Raw genomic sequence first — 19,697 nt, forward strand, 5'->3', positions numbered from 1 at the left:
TGGTTCTCACATTCCCTTGACATACTTCCAGAATAGAGAACAAACCACATCAGCTCTGGAGCTGTCTTAGCTTATTATTCTCCCATTGGAAGAAATGAGCAAGAAGCTATTCTTTTAAATAATAATAAAGAGGACCCCATAAAATAGGAGAAAACAAAGGGAAAACTCACTTGTTCCACCTTCCACCCTGCCAGCATGAGCATGATGAGGTGTAGGAAAAGGATGTTCACCCACTGTTGGTTCTTCCACCATGCTTTTTGTTGATCTGTCTGTAATTATCTAAAACCTTCATGGTATCTGAAGAAGTGTGCATGCACACGAAAGCTCATACCAATGACAAACTTAGTTGGTCTCTAAGGTGCTAATGGAAGGATTTTTTTTATTTTTTTTTATCTAAAACCTTGTGTGACAAAAAGAGATGTGCAGTAAAGAGATCACAGGATATGTGTCATGGTAGCAAGTGGTGCAGAAAATTGTCCATCACATGTACACTACAGCCATAGGCTGGCACAAAGTAAGTCATGTTTTGCCCACTGAAATCAATGATTCATTTCTGTATTAGACTGTGGTTGTGTGTGCACCATGCATTCAAAGGACATACAACCCAGGAACTGCAGTTTATCTGTCACAGAGCTACAATTTCCAGCATCCTTAGCCAACTACAGTTTCCAGGTTTCTTTGGGAGGGGGGGATGTGTTTTAAATGCACTTTTAAAATGTATGGTGTATATGTAGCCTGTGTCGTAAGTGTTATAATTACCAAACAAATATCCCCATTTCAGTTCCTATTTTGTAGTTTAACTCCTGAAGCCAGAGGAACACAGGAAGCTGCCTTATACCAGGCTAGACTGTTTGTAGCTAGGAGATCTACTCTGACTGGCGATGGCTTCCCAGGGCCTAAGGCAGAGATCAGTCACATCAGCAGCTACACTAGGGTCCTTCTGTATGCAAGGGGATGGAACCTGGCCCTTCCCTTGTGCTGGGCTGTGATTTTGTGAAATGATTGTGGCCTTATTTTTAACCAATTCCATTTGCATGCATTTGATAAAACATCAGGAATGCTGAATGGGCACTTGAAAGAGTAAATACTGTAAAGGAATTCTTTTATTTTGTTTATTAAATTATCATGGAGCCCATGATATAAAGTTATTTGGGTGGCTTACAATAAAAAAACTAAGAAAACAATTTGAAAAAAATAAAGACACAAAAACATAAAATCCAGAGCCACATAAATGCAACTGAAACACAGCTGGGCACACACACACCAAAGTTAAAACACAGATTTTAGTGACATGTTAGCTTTTTTACAAGCTGTTGCTTCAGTCAGACTATTTCTGCCAGTAGATATCAGCTCTAGCAATAGTTGTGCTATTATTTATCCATGTTCCATTAGCATGTGTGGAAGGCAAGAGAGGCTTGGTGTCATTTTGAATTGGTCATCTCAGATTTTAGGAAAGTGAGATATGCTGGCATACTCAGGAGTGGAAAGTGTCAGGAGCAGTGAGTGGTATGGGAATTCAACAGGAACCAGTTTGTTTTGTGAGTTCAATGTGCACATTCTGAGCTGGTTTTAAATTGTAGCTTTCCAGTCAATCTTTAAAAAACAACAGGGCACAATAAAATGAAACATTCTTGTGGTCAGTGCAGTTTTTAGTCTATTTTTAATCAGTGGAATCTTTTCAGTCATTGCTACCCAGTTAATCTTAAAGCTAGAATATGCATATCATTCTCTTTAGCAACAAAAGGAAATGGGAAAAGTTAAAGGTTAAAGTTCCCAGCACAATATTTCATATGGTTATTTATTGAAGTCTGAGTCCCTGAAGAAGTGGATGCAATTATTATGCCTACCTGGTTTTACTGTTTTCATTCAGTAACATTGGTTCTATTTCCAAATGGTTGGGCAGTCTTCCCCAACCTGGTCCTCCAGATGTTTTGGACTAGAACTCCCATCAGCCCCAGCTAACAAAGGCAGTGGCCAGGAATGTTGGGAGTTGTGGCCCAAAACATGTGAAGGGCATCAGCTTCGGGAAGTTTATATTAAGGCAGTAGCACTCTCTGTCCCCATGCTCTGCCCAAATTTTTTTTAATGCCAACATTAGTAGTCATGTCATTCCATGGGAGGGAGTCATTTTGCACAGCTTGTCCCCACGGCATGCAGGTTCTGTGCTGCACCTGCCACAATTTTCTAGCAAACCAGAACTTCCAAAATAATCAATGGAGTCTGAAAGCAGAGATTTCTTTCTTTCTGGATTTCCCATTTCCCACAGAAATCAAAAATGAGCAACGAGTAACAAACTCTGGTAGTGGCAGCTGTGTGTCAATTAATCTGGCAAACTAGTTTGCATACTATTGTCATAGTTAATGTAGTTTAGATTGAAGAACGTCTGCTGGTTAAAGGACACACATACATACACATAATGAAATTATGGAAACTATTCCCTAGAGAAGCATTATTTCATGGAGAGAAGCCTTTAGCTTTATTGTGATGTCACCTTTAGTCACATCACTGCAGTGCTGAGTCAGTGCTTTAGCGAAGTCATCATTTTTCAATTGGTGGTGGTCATGTGTCCCACCTGTTTAGCAGCTAGTACGAGCATGATAGTAGGGACAGTTTGTATCTAGTATAGGGAACATATGCTAAGTGACTAACTGGATTTTGACCCCATGCCAGGGTCCTGTCCAAGTCCATTAGAGCTGTCTTCTAATATCTGACGTGTTGTCACATGGAAGATGGAGCTTCCCTATGAATATGTTTTCTGCTTCTCCAGAGGTTAGGACCCAAAACATTGAATTCAAATTGCAGGAAAGGAAATTGAACATTAGGAAGAACATGCTGATGGTAAAAACTGTTCAACAGTGGAATGGACTACCTCGAAAGGTGGTGGACTCCCCTTCAATGGAGGTTTTTAAGCAGAGGTTGGATGGCCATCTGGCAGAGATTGCAGGGGGTTGGGCTACATGAGTCTTGGGGTCCTTTCCACCCTATGATTCTATGAAAAACCACCACAGCATTTTGCTGATAGAGCATAAAAATCTGAAGCTTTCCGCAAATGTCCTTCCATTTGACTGAATGCCACCCAGGACACATGATGATAGCAGAGGAGTCTGCTTCATTGTGTACATTTTTTATTAAGCTAACAGCTGACGAATTTTAGCAGACAGTGTTTAGGGAGAGCTGCAATTACAGCTGCGATACTGACACAAAGTTCACCTACTTTTGAAAACAAGCTTGGAAGGGTTTGGAAGCTAATGAGCTACAGCTCAAGGCATGAACTTGCCTTCCCTTCTTTAGGTGGATTTCATCTGAGAGCATCTCATGGCCTTCTGCTTTTCCTCTTTGCTCTCCAATGACTCACCGTGTTGACATTTGCCTTCACCTCTCCAGGACTCATTCCTATTAGCTCCAGTTGGAAAGCTGTCAACAGTTTCCATCTGTTTTCTCAACATTAAAAGTGCAGATTTCTCCTTCCCCTCCCCTTCAAACAAATTTTTCCCTTGGAACAAATGATTATAGATGAGAAAAACTTTCATTCCATTCAATGTAAATCTGCACATTTATGCTATACATGCACTATGGAGAATGTAAGGTAAGGAAAGACAATGCTTTGCAGCACTTTGCCTCCATTATCCTCACAGCAATCCCTTTCAGAAATGTCACTATACATATTCCCATTTTGGGGATGGTAAGAAAAAAACTGAGATTGACTTTCCTAAGGCTATACACTGAAAGAGATACGGCAATTTTGCTTCAAAGATATCACTTTACTGTAGGAAAATTGCATGTACACCACCATAACATGTGATAAACACATGCCTATCTTTTCCACTGTGTGTAAATACTATGAAGTAAATGCATTGCACTTCAATGAATGCAGGCTGTGGACGCACTATTTTTCTTCACCAGAGCATTCTCTTTGTAGGGCAATCATTGTGTGTTAAGTGGTCTCCCGGTCCTTGGTTAAACTGATTTATAAAACCCATGTCGTGTTTCTAAGCTTTGGCTCGAACCCTCCCCTCAGTTCACTGGGAGTACACTGGTTCTCAGAAAGTACTTGTTTGCAGTTTTATTTTATGTCTTTAAAATCATGTATCCTAGGAAAAGTATGGTTCTGTCTTCTTGGCACTGTGCTACTAAATTATTTTTGAATCATACTGTCCTTAGCAGGTGTGTGTGTGTGTGTGTGTGTGTGTGTGTGTGTGTGTGTGTGTATTCACACACATCACCAGTGCAAGAATTGACAGAAGGCAAGCAAGGGCAGAACACAATTGTGTTTTGTCCTAGTTCACATATCTTGATAACAGCTTGCTTGTTAGTTAGGATCTCCTTCCCCCAACCTCTGTCAAAGTGATGGAAGGTGACAAGGATATTTTTTTTAAAAAAAAACCCAAAGGTCCATTTTGATTTTCAGGTGCCAAGCTGAACCTACTGCTCAGTCAGTGACTACTACTACTGTATTTTGACCTTCAGATTGAGTGGATTTGATAGGGGCATTACAGAGAGGAGCATAAATATAGAACATTCATGATGTCATGTCATTTTAAAGAGTTGCTCATCTGACCCTAAATTCCACCCGCTGTGCTGCTTTAGTTTGAGATCAGACAGTAAAATCCAATGATTTCTCTTTCATCTTCCAACCCCTCCTAAACACGAAAAGACATTTGAAAACAGACTCATCAAAAAACCAAAACCAACGCTCTTGAACATGTTCCCAGTTTGAAATGTGCCATGTGTGGAAAACTCCATAATGAGCAGATAAAATTTGTTTGCGTATGACTTGTATGTGTCATAAATCTGATGAAAGCCTGTCAGAACAAACTCTGCCTTACCAAAGATATAGACATGACCCACTGGACAAGATTTCTGCTCTGCTCGTGAGATACTGGCTCTTCCGATTTGTTCGCAGATATGCTCCGAATCCACTCCTCCTCCATTTCTGACCTCTTAAACATAGGAACTCATTTGTACTGATTTGCAACTGCTGGCACCAATATGCGACACCTTGAGTGGGTGTGTGAATGGTGGAGATGACAGTCATGTAAGCAATGAACATCCAACACTGTATTTAGGGTGAAGCAGATATTGGTAACAATCACCAGGATCATATATAATGCAGTAAAGCTGTCTACCTGAAATACAAACAAAAGCCCTTTCCTGAGGCACTGTAGGATAATCACTCACAGTGACAGCATCCTCAGCCAAACACAGGCAACCGGAGAGACTTTATCCGGAATACATGGGGCTTTGCTTGTCTTCATTTGCATCTCAGGATGTGTGTCACTTTCCCCCTTTATCCTAAAACTTTTTACGGAATGTGCAGCATCCTCATTGTCGTCGGATAATTTTGAAATTACACAGAGCAAGCAAACCTCAGAGCATGTTGTTTTGAGGCAATATTTTGTCTGACTGCATCTTTCCAGCCCAATAGCTTCTCAACATGTATTTGACAGAAAGGGGAACCTTAAGCTTTTGCTGGAGAGAGCTGGGAAGCATTGCAGGCCAAGTTACATCTTCATCATCTTCGCTCCAACTAAGAGAGCGTTTGAGCTCTGAGGACTGGCAGGAGTGGATCTAAAACTGGCCACTGATAAGCAAAAGAGACGCATTACCATACTGGGAGGAATCCCCAAGTCAGCAAAAGGTGTTTTTCATTTGTTTGTTTTTGGTTTTTTTTTTAAGATCCTAAAGGCTGGTGGAGAACCTCAGGCTCAGAGGCAAAATGAATGGAGCCCTCAAGACTACCGCCAGGTCATAGCTTCTCAGCCATACCTCCTCTCTCCAGATCTTCCCTCTCAGCCCTGCTTTGTATCATCAGCATCATCATGAATTTATTTAAATACCACCTTTTTTCCTGATGGGACAAGACTGGCTAAAAACACAGAAAAAACATTAATTAAAAAACAATTAAATGGGGGATAGAATTGGAATGATATATGTATATAAAATATGTTTAAAAGATACAAATAATTACCATAAAAAACAGCATGGCACTAGCTGTTTCATTAGAATCAGCCAGTTCCCCAAAGCTTGTTGGAACAAGATGTTTTTCACCTGCTGGCAGAAGGACAACCAGGAGGGAGCCAGTCTTTCTTCTCCACGAAAGGAGTTCTAGAGTCTGGGAGTAGCCACCAAGAAGGCCCTCTCCTGCTTCTTCCCCCAAAAGGGCCTCCCCCAAAAAGCTCAGAACCTCATACAAGTGTGTATGAGGGAATATGATCTTTCACTTTGGCCTAAGCTGTGTAGGGCTGGTACCTTCCTTGAGAATTGTTTGCCTGGCTCAAATAATTTGTTCTTGAACTCTGATGATACCTCTTGCTCATCTGGATGGAAGATAGAGAAGAATGTGATTCATACTCCAAATTTTGCAACGCAGTTCTCCAGCCAAGTAATATGGGCAAAAGTGCATACACCAGAATGAAGTGTGCATCAAAATGCATATGTTATTGAAAGTAACATACAAAAATGTACTATATTAGAAAAGACTTGCTTTGCAAAAAAGATTTATGTTGGGCAAAACTTTGTACAACAGGATACATTTGCTTTAAAATGCAGGTTGTCATGAGAACATTTGATAACTTTTTTTTAAAATGACAAACGTGAAAATGTGGAGAACTGAATTTAAGATGAGGAAACGGAGAGAAACCATAATTCACAGAATTATCCATCCCTGGTTAAAACAATACATTTGTACTTTGCCTCCTAGATGTACCATTCCCAAGAGATGATAATGGCTTCTGCATATCAGGGGAAACAGCCTAGGTAAATGTGTGTGTGTGTGTGTGTGTGTGTGTGTGTGTGTGTGTGTGTGTGTAGGTTGATAGAGAAATAGAAGAAGAGGTCAGATTAGGGAGACATTGCAGCAAGAGAGCAGAGTTCTGGTGCAAAACTTGGGTATGATGGGTGGCTGAGCCTGACAGGAAGCAAGCGGCAGACCTAGGACCTAATAATGGGAGGACGCAAACACAGCCTGACTCCATTTTGTCTCTTCCAGGATCCTTTCAGAAAGTTGGTGTCACTAAAAGGACCTTTGGATGAGGGTATTGGAGGTGAAAGCATTTTCTCTGCTTAAAATTTACCTCTCAGGTGACTTTTTGATCTGTAAAAGGGAGAGCAGACCTCCTTCTCAAAAGCTTTAAAGTTCCTGGCATGTGGTTGTTGGGGTTGTGGGGTGAGCGCCAACCTCAATTACTGCCTCAGCTGTCTGGTGTCAGCGGGGTGGGGTGGAGGCTTAGAGTATCAGGCGGTTTAGGGATGATACCCCCAGTCCCAAAGCTACATTGCCCATTTTGAGGTACAAAGACTTGAGATCCATTTGTGACCTGCATTTTTATTCAAAGTCTCAAACAATGTTCTCCCTGCCAAGTGCCTTCAGTGATTGGAACACTAGAGAGGTGTTCTAAAGTTGTGGGGTGCTGCAATTCCTGTGGAAGACTCAAGGGGTTTATGATGTTGTTGTTGTTTTTTGAGAAATTGATTGTGTTCTCATTAATATTGTTTCACCTCACCCAAATTGATTCCAACAGCAGGAGCGTTTGGCTTGAAAAGATTTTCCCAAGGTCACTCAGTGAGATCATCTGTCTTGCAGCAGCTGAATCCCAAGGGAACTTTGTTCAAGTTTTCCTCAGCAACCACGTTCCCCCCCCCCATAAACGTCTCTTTTCATCATGAAGTGGGTGGGTGGGGATGGGGGCAGGGGGGAATCGCAAGGAAATGGAATACAATTTGGTTTGGAATATACCACAAAAATGTCCACCCCCTTAATTCTCAGTCCAGCCCATCCTTCCCTCTGCATTCCTGAAGGAATAGATTATATGTGTAGCTGAGAGCTGTTTTATTTGGGATGGGGTGGCAGAAATCAGAATCATAGGGTTGGAAGAGATTATTTGTAGAATGAAGGAAAGGATCCTAAAATATAAGGTTCTACACTTAGGCAGGAAGAACCAGCTGCACAAATATAAGATGGGGGACACCTGGATTACCTGTAGTACATGTGAAAGGGATCTAGGGGTCTTAGTAGTCCAGAAGCTTAACATTTCGACAGTGTGATGCAGCAGCAAAAAAAAGTGCTAAATGCTATTCTAGACTGCATGAACAGATCAAGGGAAGTCATAGTCCTGCTCTTTTCTGCTTTGATCAGACAATGCCTGGAGTATTGTGGACAGTTTTGGGCACCACAATTTAAGAAGGTGTGCTGGAAGGTGTGATGAGGCCAAGATGATCAAGGGTGTGAAAATGGTTGGGGGAACTGGGTATGTTTAGCCTGGATAAGAAGAGACTTGAGAGAGGATAGCCGTATTCAAATATCTAAAGGTCTGTCACATGGAGGGTGGAACAAGTTTGTTTTCTCCTGCTCCAGAGGCTGGAACCCAAACCAATGGATTCAAGTTACAAGAAAGGAGATCCTGACTAAACATCAGGAAGAACTGTTCAACAGTGGAACAGACTCCCATGAAAGGTTGTGGACTCTCCTTCCTTGATGATTTTTAAGCAGAGGTTGGATGAATATCTGTCATGTATGAACTAGTTGAGATTCCTGCATTGTAGGGGGTTGGACTTGATGACCCCCTGGGTCCCTTCCAACTCTACAATTCTGTGATTCTATTAACTTGGGACCTTTTGCATGCAAACTCTGCCACTGTGGCCCTTCCACCATTATTACAAATTTCTGTTGTTGATCACTTTAAAATGAGATATTTCAAAGTTTGAAGTCTTTTACAGTTCTATGTGGAAGAGCTTCCATTTCCACCCCACTGACTACAATGGGGCTGCTTCTGAGTAAATGCAGAGGGGATTGTGCTGCAATCCTATGCACACTTAACTTCCATCTAAATTCCTTTGAACTCAAGGAAAATTACTTCCAAGTAGACATCTCTAGGACTGCACTGCACAGGATTTATTTGAAGTAAACGTATTCTGGAGCAATGTGTGTGCATCACTAATTTCACTTGTAAACTGAAGGACAAGAATATGTGTTACAATGGCTAGTTTTTTTGATTCACTAATTGGCAGCTGCTCCTTCTCAAAGTCAGCAGAACAACATGTTTGCCATATACACGTGATTTTTGTAAGCTCTCACATCTTTTGATCAAAAACCTGGCTAGCAGAAAGTCCTTTTGTATTAGCTCTCTATAATTATGATCACATCCTTTATTCAGCAGAAAGGCTGGGATGCCCTTTCATGCTTATACAAATACTGCCTTCTGGGATTCATTTAAAGTCTCCCGATGTGCTACTGGTCACCTGTCAGTTATACACCTGAAGGGTGTGGGAGGCTATGGAGCCATGTCAGCTGAAAAGGAGCCTGACTTCAAGCATTTAAAATGAATATTGACAAAAGGGGGCAAGCAAATCAAAAGGTAGGAAATTGCTGACTAAGGCCAACCTTAGTGACTATGATACGAAATGGCATCATTAAGGGAAAGAGAGCACAGGGGGAGGGGGAGGTTGCAGTTATGCAACCTTCTCTTAACAGCTACCCAGAGAGATCAGGTGAAAAGAGAACCCTAAATCTGGAACATGATTACTAAATCCACATATTTTGAAACCAGGGTAAAATTCCCCAATGGGAGTACTTTTGTGATATGAAAAGGGGGATTCAATTGGATGGTGTCTTTTTGTGCTCTCATTAAAAGGGAATTTCCTTGTGCAGAAAAACAACAACCCAAAAGATGACAAGGCTGCCACAACTCTCCTGTGCAGGAAGGAAAACATTTGAGCCTTGATAAGTTCATAAAATGATACATGGTGTGGAGAAAGTGGACAGATGGAAGCAGAACCCAGGAGCATCAAAGGCAGCTGAAGGTTGGAAGATTCAGTGCAAACAAAAGAAAGTACTTCTTCACACAGTGCATAGTTCTTCACCCAGCAGAACTGTGGGATTTGCTCTCACAAGAGGCAGCGAGGACCACCTCTCCTTATATGAACTGTTGGATTTTTTGAATAGTCAAGTTACTTTAGAGCCGGTCTAATGTAAATACTGTCTGTTTAAGAGAAACAGGTGCAGGTGATTTCTGTTAATTGCCCACAGGCGTGGGCTCTGCTTCTTGTATATAAGGCTCTGCCAGAAAGCCTTCTGTATCTCTTAGTTAGATCTTTCAGTTTGATTCATCTCGTTGTAGATCACTCTCTCAGTTGTTCTCAGTTTAAGAGATTCCTTAGTTGAATCTTAGTATGATTGTTTAGTTATAATGCTAGTTTGCTGTTAATTCTCGGGTAGTTTAATGGGAGTTATGTGGGAGTTTTGTGGGAGGTTTGGAAAGTGGGTAGATAACATTGCTAAGAGAGAAAGCATTTATCTTTAGTTTAAAGTCTCTTTAGAGTCAGTTTGTTTTTCAGTTAAAGAAACCCAAACGTCTGTATTTTCATCTGCATACTTTTACAAGTGTGCAGCTAGTAAGGGGTTTCATTTAAGGGAGATAATTCCCTATGCTCTTGGTGGTGTTTTCTTAGCCAGGTCAACTTCTGACTGCATATACTCTGTGTGAAGCATACTTTAAAGGGCCACTGGAAACTGGGATATATGATCTAGGTTAAGCAAGTTTCAATACCCAGTTTTCTCTAATATTATTCTTATATATATATATATATATATATATATATATATATATATATACCAATATAATCATCATCTGAGGCCCTTCTTCATGTGTGTCCTCTGTGAGAAGTCCAGAGGGAAGCGACACAAAAACAGGCCTAATTGTGGGCTTCCCATAGACAACTGTTTGACCACTATGAGAATAGAATGCAGGACTAGAAATGCCTTTGGTCTGACCAGAGTGACTCTTCTGATGTTCTTATGCTATATTCTGCCGCCCCCCCCAAAAAATCCAACTCATCCAACTCACTGGCTGAAGAGGAATGAGTGTAGGCTTGGTCTTCCTAGCATTCCTGTGTTGCTGAGAAAACAATCGGATCGGCAGAACATTTGGCCTAGATGCTTTGGATTTAACATGTAGGGCATGTTCAGTCATTCTGTCACTGCATAGATGGGAGAGCTACTATTTGATCCAGCAAAAGCTTAATCTTAATCAGACTTATTTTCCAAAGAAGATCTGCAGCTCAACTGGGAGAGCTGGGTGGAGAGCTACGTCTGCCCAAGCCACCCTTCCCAGCACAAAGAGATGGGTTGGCTATCTCTGTCCCTGGAAAAGGGGTGGATGGTTGTTCATATACCACTTGCCCATGTCCTTCTCCATTAGCCATGGTCACAATGGACACATGCATCCAACCATTGGTCCACATAGGCACTCTGCCTTTCCCTTTGGGGCATGGCACACCAACACCCAACCTTCCCTCTGAGGAAGAGAAAAGGAGCAATTTTCCCTAATGCTACCTGAGACCAAAAAGAAAAAGTGTTTACCTACCAGAAAGGTGGAAACTGTATGAACTTACTTTGGGAGAGGAATCCATAGCACCCATGCTGCTTCCGAATCTGCTAATCCAGCCGCCAACCCCCATGAAGCTGGAGCAGAGCCTTCCCAGAAGATCTTAACTGGTACTGGGGAGGTACCTACACTGGAGGAGACATTCCCTGTGATAATCAGTACCTGAGCTAAATAGGGATTGAAAGGTGAGAACTGGTACTTGGATATTGAGCCTAGAAATGAACAGGATATTAGGTGATGTATCAGAGTATTGGTTACACAAGTGGACCACTGTACTAACTAAATTTCTATCTTCAGAGGCAGCCCCACATAGAGCACATTACAATGGTCAAATCTGGAAGTCATCAAAGTGTGAATGGCAACAGCCATTCATTAGAAATGCACCTAATGAACTGAGCTCTGTTGCCTGCACAAGCTCATAACATAATAAATATGTTAATCTCTTAAAATGCCACAGAGGCTGTTGTTATTGATGCTAGTTAAGGAAAGTGTATGTGTGTACAGAAGGGGCTCCTTAGGAAGAAAAGTGAAACAACTCAGCGCTTTGCAATGAGAAATTTCTACATTCATGTGGCACATCTCTCTCATAGAGGGATGCGGGTAACCCTTGTACCTGCAGGACTCTGCAGCATCTATATTTCACAAGAAAGGGTTTTAGAACCAAAATCAAGGCTATTTTTATAGCATCCCTTCAAAGATTTTGAAACGAAGCTATTTCTTGGCTCTCACATCGATTCTAGAAACACTACTTTAGAATTTTGCCCCTAACATGGGCAGCTAGGTATTCCAGAATCCCAGAGAATCAATAACTGGGAGTGATTTTGATCTCCATCTCATATAGCAGAACTGAATGAGCTCTCAAGCTGTTAAGTAGCTACCCTCCTATTTAAGCTTGTTGGCCCCTCAAACATCTTGTCATGTGAGTGCCCTGCTACCCCACTCCTGGGCAAAAATATTAGAAGATCTCTAGTGCTCTCCTTAAACCCATCCTTTGCTTACCTTGCTTTTCCCATTCCTTGTCTCTCTCTGAAATGATACTTTGTCTTCCCATTCTTTGTCTTAATCTGGTATTTCTGCCCACATAGAATCATGCAATTGTAGAGTTGGAAGGGATCCCAAGGGTCATTTAGTCCAACCCCCTGCGATGCAGGAATCTCAACTAAAGCATGAATGAAAGAAGGCCATCCAACCTTTACTTAAAAACCTCCAAGGAAGGAGACTCCCAACTTCTGACATGCAGTCTTTAAATTTAGATTATTAGCTCCCTGGGTCAGGAACTTATATTCATCTTATGTTATTCTGGGAAGCATTATGAACACTGATGCTGCTATATAAATCATAGGATCATAGAGGTGGGGTGGTTCCTGTAGGCCTTCTAAACCTCCTGCTTGTTCAGTGCAGGAAATCTAGAGCTGGATCATCCCCAAGAGATGGCTGTCTCATCTCTAACTGAGGACCTCCAGCATCTTCAATTATTAGGCACATTGTGTGCAAGACACACTTCAGGTATGTGTAGAATTCTCAATATACCCATGTTTGACCTGGTGAGTTCTGACATTGTGGCTGCATTATTTGGAGGCAGAAATTGCACCAGCAGCTCCATGATCCACACATAAGAACAGGAAAGTATACTTTTCTCCATTTCCATCTCCCGTAGGACGAACCTTTAAAAAGATTTTATGGGCTGTTGCAAAATTCACAGCATTGGCAAACTAAGGTATTAAAAGGCAGATGCACTGCGCGCCCCCCCCCGCCTTTTAAAGCAAAAGTACATTGCAACTAGTAGATACCCCTTAGTTCCCTGAAACATTTCCTTCCCAAAGGCCGTATAGTGTTTATTTTGATAGAATGCCATGCCAGTTTCAGAAAACCTTCTTTCTTATTTTTAATGCAGTAGGTTTCTTCTGCATATGCTCCTAAGTGAATGTGCAGGTTGTCTCTGGCATGCTTTAAACCTTCATGCATTTTTAATGATTTACAAGGCAGGAAAAAAATTCCTCTCATTTGCTTTCCCCTCTCCCTTTAAAAGAAGAAAACAAAATAAATTAAATGACTTAATACACATCAAGTGGAATTGTTGGATTGTGGTGACGGTTTTATAATTCCAGGTTGGAGAGTCCCGTTTAATTATGCACAATAACCCTTGCGGCCTATAATATAATAACCAAAAGCAGGCACCAATTTTGGCATGAGCTGGCTGGTTATTATAAGGGGAGCCAGGATTGTACTTTATGTTTGAAATGAAATATTTGCAACTGATGTGAAGATTGTGTGTGTGTGTGTATTTCTTTGTTAAGATCGCACAGAAAGCTTCCTTTGAAAAATAATGAACTCCATGCTAACTTTCTTTTTAGAAAAACTGTAGGGCCATCGACTTCGCTAATATTGAAATGACAAAGCATAAAATATAATGGTCAGAAACTGGTCACATTTTGTCTTGCATAGCAATGACATTCAGTACTGCCTTCTACTGTTCACTTGTTACCACATCTAGCACTGCAGCTGGTAAAAGAACATGCTCTATTTATTTCTGTGGGCAGCGAGGAGATGTTGCTTGTTCATAGTCCCATAATAGCCACAGTAATGATTTGATCACTCTGTTGCTGTTGCACTGACCTGGAGTCCTCCCTACTGTTTTACTTGCTCAAGGGTAAAAGTGATTACCTGATGAAAGGTTGTTTGTCATGCATATTGACTTATTACCTAGATAATGATATCCCTTAGATGTCAGACTTTGGATCAGCTGCCGTTATTGTCTTGATGTTAGAATGACAAGAAGAGGTCATGTTGTCTGCAGTCCCCATCACTTGGAATGATGCCCACTGTGAAAAAGAATGGGGGACTTTCCAGCATGAACAATCTGACGGGTTTCCTTTCTGATAGAACTATATCTGTATTTAAGATAAGCCACAGAATAAATACTGGCAAATTGAAAAATGGGGTGCCTAGTGAAAATTCAGGTTACAGTATGTTCCAAATCATGCTGAAATGTTTCATTTCTTATTATTTACATTGTTTATATCCAGTATGTCCAACATAACATAAATATTCTCAGATCATCTAACAAGGTAATAAACAAAGTACATGAAAAAGTAAAAAATAATGAAATAAAGCTTACCAAAAAAAAGCATAGCAACTAATGCAACAAACAACAATAGCAATAGTTCATTTGTTAGATAGTAAGATCAAAAACATTTCTAAGTTTAAAAACATTAGTAATGGCAGTTTTTTTTTTAAAAGCCTGGAGAAACAGATCTCGTTTTTGCTTGGTGCCAGGCAGGTCGCCCTGCGGAAGGCATTCTAAAGGCAAGGAGCCAGAAATGAAAAGTTGGTCTCTCCAGTTGACACCGGCCACACTTTAGATTTCAGGAAACCCAGACAAAGATCTCCATACCAATCTTAATGGATGGGCAGATTGATGCTGGAGAAGAGTGCCCAACAGATATCAGACTAGTGATATCATAGCAGCAGAGGGGGAAGCAATGTGTGGCACCATGTTGGCAAACAGCAGCTTTGGGGGAAGGCCCTGGTTGCCATCAGGTGGGGGTCTATTGGTGGTCCCATGCTGATGGCCCACTGAAGGCAGTGCTGGCCTCCACATGACTTAGCTGGGAAAGACAGAGAGACCTGGGAGTCATCATCAGCATACTGAAATGTCAGCATTTTTATTGGCATGAACATATTTAATATTTTAAAGGATGAAGTAGAGGGTGCTTCTTGTAGCTGGTTTTGATGTAAGAATGTGATCAGAGAGCTGGGAAGCCTCTGGATCACATCTTACTTAAACTATGAACTTACTAGGTAGCCTTTGTCAGGAGACTATTTCTCGGCCTCTTCCTTCCCACTGTTCACCTGTAATGCATGGAGGAGAATACTGTACTGTACTACCTTTCAGAACTGTTGTCAGACATGCAGAGCTTAGTACGCTTGCAATACACCATTTGTTTACATGTTCAATATCCTTATTCTTTAGTTGCCTGCCTCATATATATGTTGCAGCAGCCAAAGCACACTTCTAGGGTGAGTCTGATTTTGGAGAGATGCTGAAATTATAGCACTGCTATAATTTGAACCTTAAAAATCTTTTCAGAGTCCATTCCAGGGCCTGCAAGACAGAGTTGTTTCACCAGGCCTTTGGTTGGGACTCGGCCTGACTCCCCTTTTCTTTTTCTATAAGAACATTTTCTATATGAAAGAGGCCTCACAGCATTCTCACAGGCCCATATAAGAACAGCGTAAACAGTTGGGCTGATGAGCACTTACTGTTCCCAACCCTAACCCTGCGGAAAGCCATCTAATTAGACTTTAATTTGATTTTGACCTGTTTTTAGGAGGTAATTTAATTATTGTTTGATTTTATACCAATGTTATATATCTGATGTTAGCCACCCTGAGCCTGACTTTGGCCGGGGAGGGCGGGATATAAATAAAAGTTTTTGATTATTATTATTATTATTATTATTATTATTATTATTATTATACAGTTTCCCCAACTCTACTATTTGGTTTGCCACAGTGACGGCTTTGACGGCAGGTTAGGGCTGGGGTAAATTGGTTCACAACTCCAGATTTGTTGTTGTTTATTTATAGAAATATTTCTTTAACACTATATATTTTAAAAAATAATAGGGTGGTGCACAATGTTAAAACCTAAAATGACATTTTAAAAATACAGATAATCATTAAGGTGACTAGCTAAGAAGAAGAAAACAGTGCCAAGTCCTGTTGACATAAAAAGGTCTTTAAGGATGCTTGCAAGTAAAAAGTGAGGATGCCCGTTGAGTCTCTGCTGGAGGAGTATGCAGAGGATAACTAACAGCATTCACCCAAGGTATTCTGTGCCTAAGTTGGTCAGTGCTTTGTATATCAACACCAGAACCTTGAACCTGGTCCAGCAGCATCTATTCAGCCAGTCTAGGTGTTTTATGAAAGGTGTTAAATGCTGTTGACCATTTGCCGCCATCAGTCATCCAGCCACTGCATGCTGCAACACTTGGAGCTTCTGGATTAGCCTTACATAGAGTGTACGTAGAGTGTAATCCAGTCTTGCGGTCAACCCAGTGGCGAAACTACCTGCTCCAGCACCGGGAGTGGCATACACCCGGGGGCATGGCTGGTGCGCATCCCAGGGGTGTGTGGTGTGCGTCGAGAGGTTGTGCGGCAAGTGGTGCGCGTCCCGGGTGTACACAGCGAGCGGCAAGCATCCCGAGGGGCGGGAGTGGGGGCGGCCGCGATGTCATCCCCCTGGGTCAACCACTGCATGAAACACAGTGGCCAAGTGATCATGATGAACCTGGTAGAGTGATTTCCGAGAGGTCAGTTGGGCCTCCAATGACAAAGTATCCAGGAGTACCCCAAAGTTACATACCTGCTCCTATAAAGGGAGGAGCACTCTGTCCAGAACAGGCAACTGATCTGTCTTCCAGACAGGCCAGTAAAGGTATACCCCAAATTCTAATTTTGCACCACACATACATTTTAGCAAACCAAAAGCATCCATTTCAGCTTTAAAATCTGTAAAGAGACTGTAAAGATCAAGCACAAGATTGAGGGAGATTTAAGCCAAATTAGCCTATTACTGCTTGTGATTTGGAACTCTTGGTCTTGAGTCAGTGTTACATTCACCCATCTGCTGGTCGCTTTTGTCTGTTATCTCTTGCTTCTGATTACCCAGGATTTGCTTTATTTGTCTACTTTCGAATATATATTTGGTCATCCTACTTTCTGAGCTACTTCAAACAGAACTAGATTGTCTTATGTAGATATGATCTTATAAGATATGGAGTAGGATTTCTCTCAACAAACAATTGGCTTAACAAAGAGCAAGCCTCCAGAAAAGCATCTAGTTTCTTAATTTCCATTTTGATTCTAAGGTCACAGGTGACAGTGGTCTTTTACCACGACCCCCTTCCCTTATGCATCCATAATGGGTCAACAGACGTTTATTAGCTGTAGACATTAAGCAGGGCTAATTCTTCTTTATAGTTTTAAACATTGTTATTTATGAAGCAATAAATAAGTTTTAATACTGAGATTCAGTTTCTTCACTGGGCATCAGAATATCTGCTGTACATTACGGAAAATAATATCTAGAAACAATTCATGCCAGAAAAAATATTCAATAAAAAGTAATAAAAATTGCTTTTTGGAAAGAATAAAATAAACTTATTACTGTGGATCTATTTCTTTTTGTTCCAATCTGATGTCCAGGAAAATATGTTGGATACAATTGAAAAATTAATGTTAGGGTTTTTGTAAAGAACAATTCTCAAACTTGCCACAAAAAATAGGCAATCCTATTCAGAAAATGCCCCAATAGGGTCAGTGGGACTTATTCCCAGATAAATGAGTATAGGACACTCAGGTTTTGAGAGGGTGGGGACAGGATTAAGCATGTGTTCAAACAGACATGCAGAAAGTTTCATCGGAAGCGACTTGCAAGGGTGGATGTATTGTTCAGAAGATCAAGGGTTTACTGAATGACATACAACCTTTTTGAACAATAGCAAACTGGTATACAGTATGGAGGGAGAGGGCTAATGCCTACTGTCTCCACCCTGATCTCCTTGTGTTACGAAAGGGAGTTGTGTTGGCCCATGAGGGGAAAAAATCCAAATCCCGTATTAGGTCAACCCAAATATCACAAAATAGTTCACAAGTTTTGAGTTCTCCATAACTCTTCCTTCATGCTAAATGGAAAACAAAGCAAAACAAACAAAGAGTTGGGAAGAAGCCAGTTGTAATAGTGTGCTGCTCCACAACATGTCCTCCAGGTTGTCAAAAGTTTTCTTGCCCTGTGAAAGAGGTTTTCTGTCCTAGAATTTCTTTATAATTCTGTTGAGTGTAGGGTCGAGTTCTCCCTTTCGGTTGTGAAGCTGTGTTGCAGCAGTTATTTGCTGGGAGGGGAGGGGACGTTCGGTCACTTTTATTTATTTTTTTAAACAGTTTGCTCCACGTGGTTCTTTGTGACTTGTTATCAAAAAGAAAAACAAACCAAGCAGTGAAATGGTATTTAAAAAATTATCTAGAATTACTTGTAGGTGCATTGTAGGAATCCCCATTGTAAAGTGAATAATCTCAAATTGGACTACTAGACGAACCTTTGGGTCTTTCAACTTGACAATTTTATGAAATCAGCTCCATGATTTCTATGAAATGAATGTGGATATTGAATATTGGCAATGTACTTGAGCTCTGCATTTTCTATCTATGCCGCTGCCATTGTATTTACTGCAAAAAAAGAGTTTTCTAGAGAGTTAAGAAACATTAGAAGCAAGTTAGTATTGGAAGCTACTGAGTCCCACGATTCCATTTAGCTCAGTATTGTCTACACTGGCTAGCAGTGATTCTCCAGGGTTTTAGGCAAGGAATCCTTCCCAGCCCTACCTGGAGTTATCAGGGATTGAACCTGGGACCTGCTGCATGCAACCAAATACTATACCACTGAGTTACTGCCCTTCCTCTAACTTAACAACTCTAGCACCCTACACAACAGAGAGATTTAATCATTTGCTCAGCTCTCCCAATTACCTTCTCCCTACCCCATGTGCTGCTATCCTGCCAGTAGCACACATCATTTGCTTCCCTTCATCTCAGGAAACTAAATCTTGGGGCATATTCATTTTTCAGCAGACAGAACAGCAGGCTTATAATCCTCAGCCCACACGTCCTTCTTGTGTGCCATTGGGGAAAAGAGTGCAAATCAAACAAAATTACTTTTCTTTTTACATTGAAATGCCATTCAAGCTGGAACAATGCTGCATTTTAATAAACATGCTGCAGGATGTGTCAATGTGCTCTCATGACAGTACGAGAGAGGGGGGAAAGTATTTTAGGTGTTTCTCACTTTATAAATCTTTGACACACCCACATTAAATAATGGCAAACTCACCTGCCATTTGATGGGGATTTTTCTGCAAGCTGACACACAAAAAAGGACAATAAGCATTTGTATTGCCCATTCTGGCTTTAGTAGGCTTCTCTGCAAATAAATGTGAGATTTGGCTTCTTTCAGGCACTGCCACTGTATTGTGAAATAAGAAAATAAAGCTCTGCTAAATCTGTGTTCATCTGTGAATATTTCAGGTAGGGAACTTCTTTGTGTGGGCTGGGAAGGGGGATGTCAACACTGTCTTTCTTTGTGCACTGGAAGTACCCTCCTAAAAGCACCCCATTTCTTTTGCAAGGTTTCCAATACCCATATCAGGAAGCAGATTACCTGGTGGGGCAGAGCAGCTGCGTTAACTTCTGGCAAATAGGTTGCTGTTGCTTAGTGGGAGGGAGAGGTGGGAGGAGAGTCTACAAGGCGGCAATGAG

This window comes from Zootoca vivipara, chromosome 2 (assembly GCF_965207765.1).
Source record: "Zootoca vivipara chromosome 2, rZooViv2.hap1.1, whole genome shotgun sequence".
In the NCBI taxonomy this organism is placed as follows: Eukaryota; Metazoa; Chordata; class Lepidosauria; order Squamata; family Lacertidae; genus Zootoca; species Zootoca vivipara.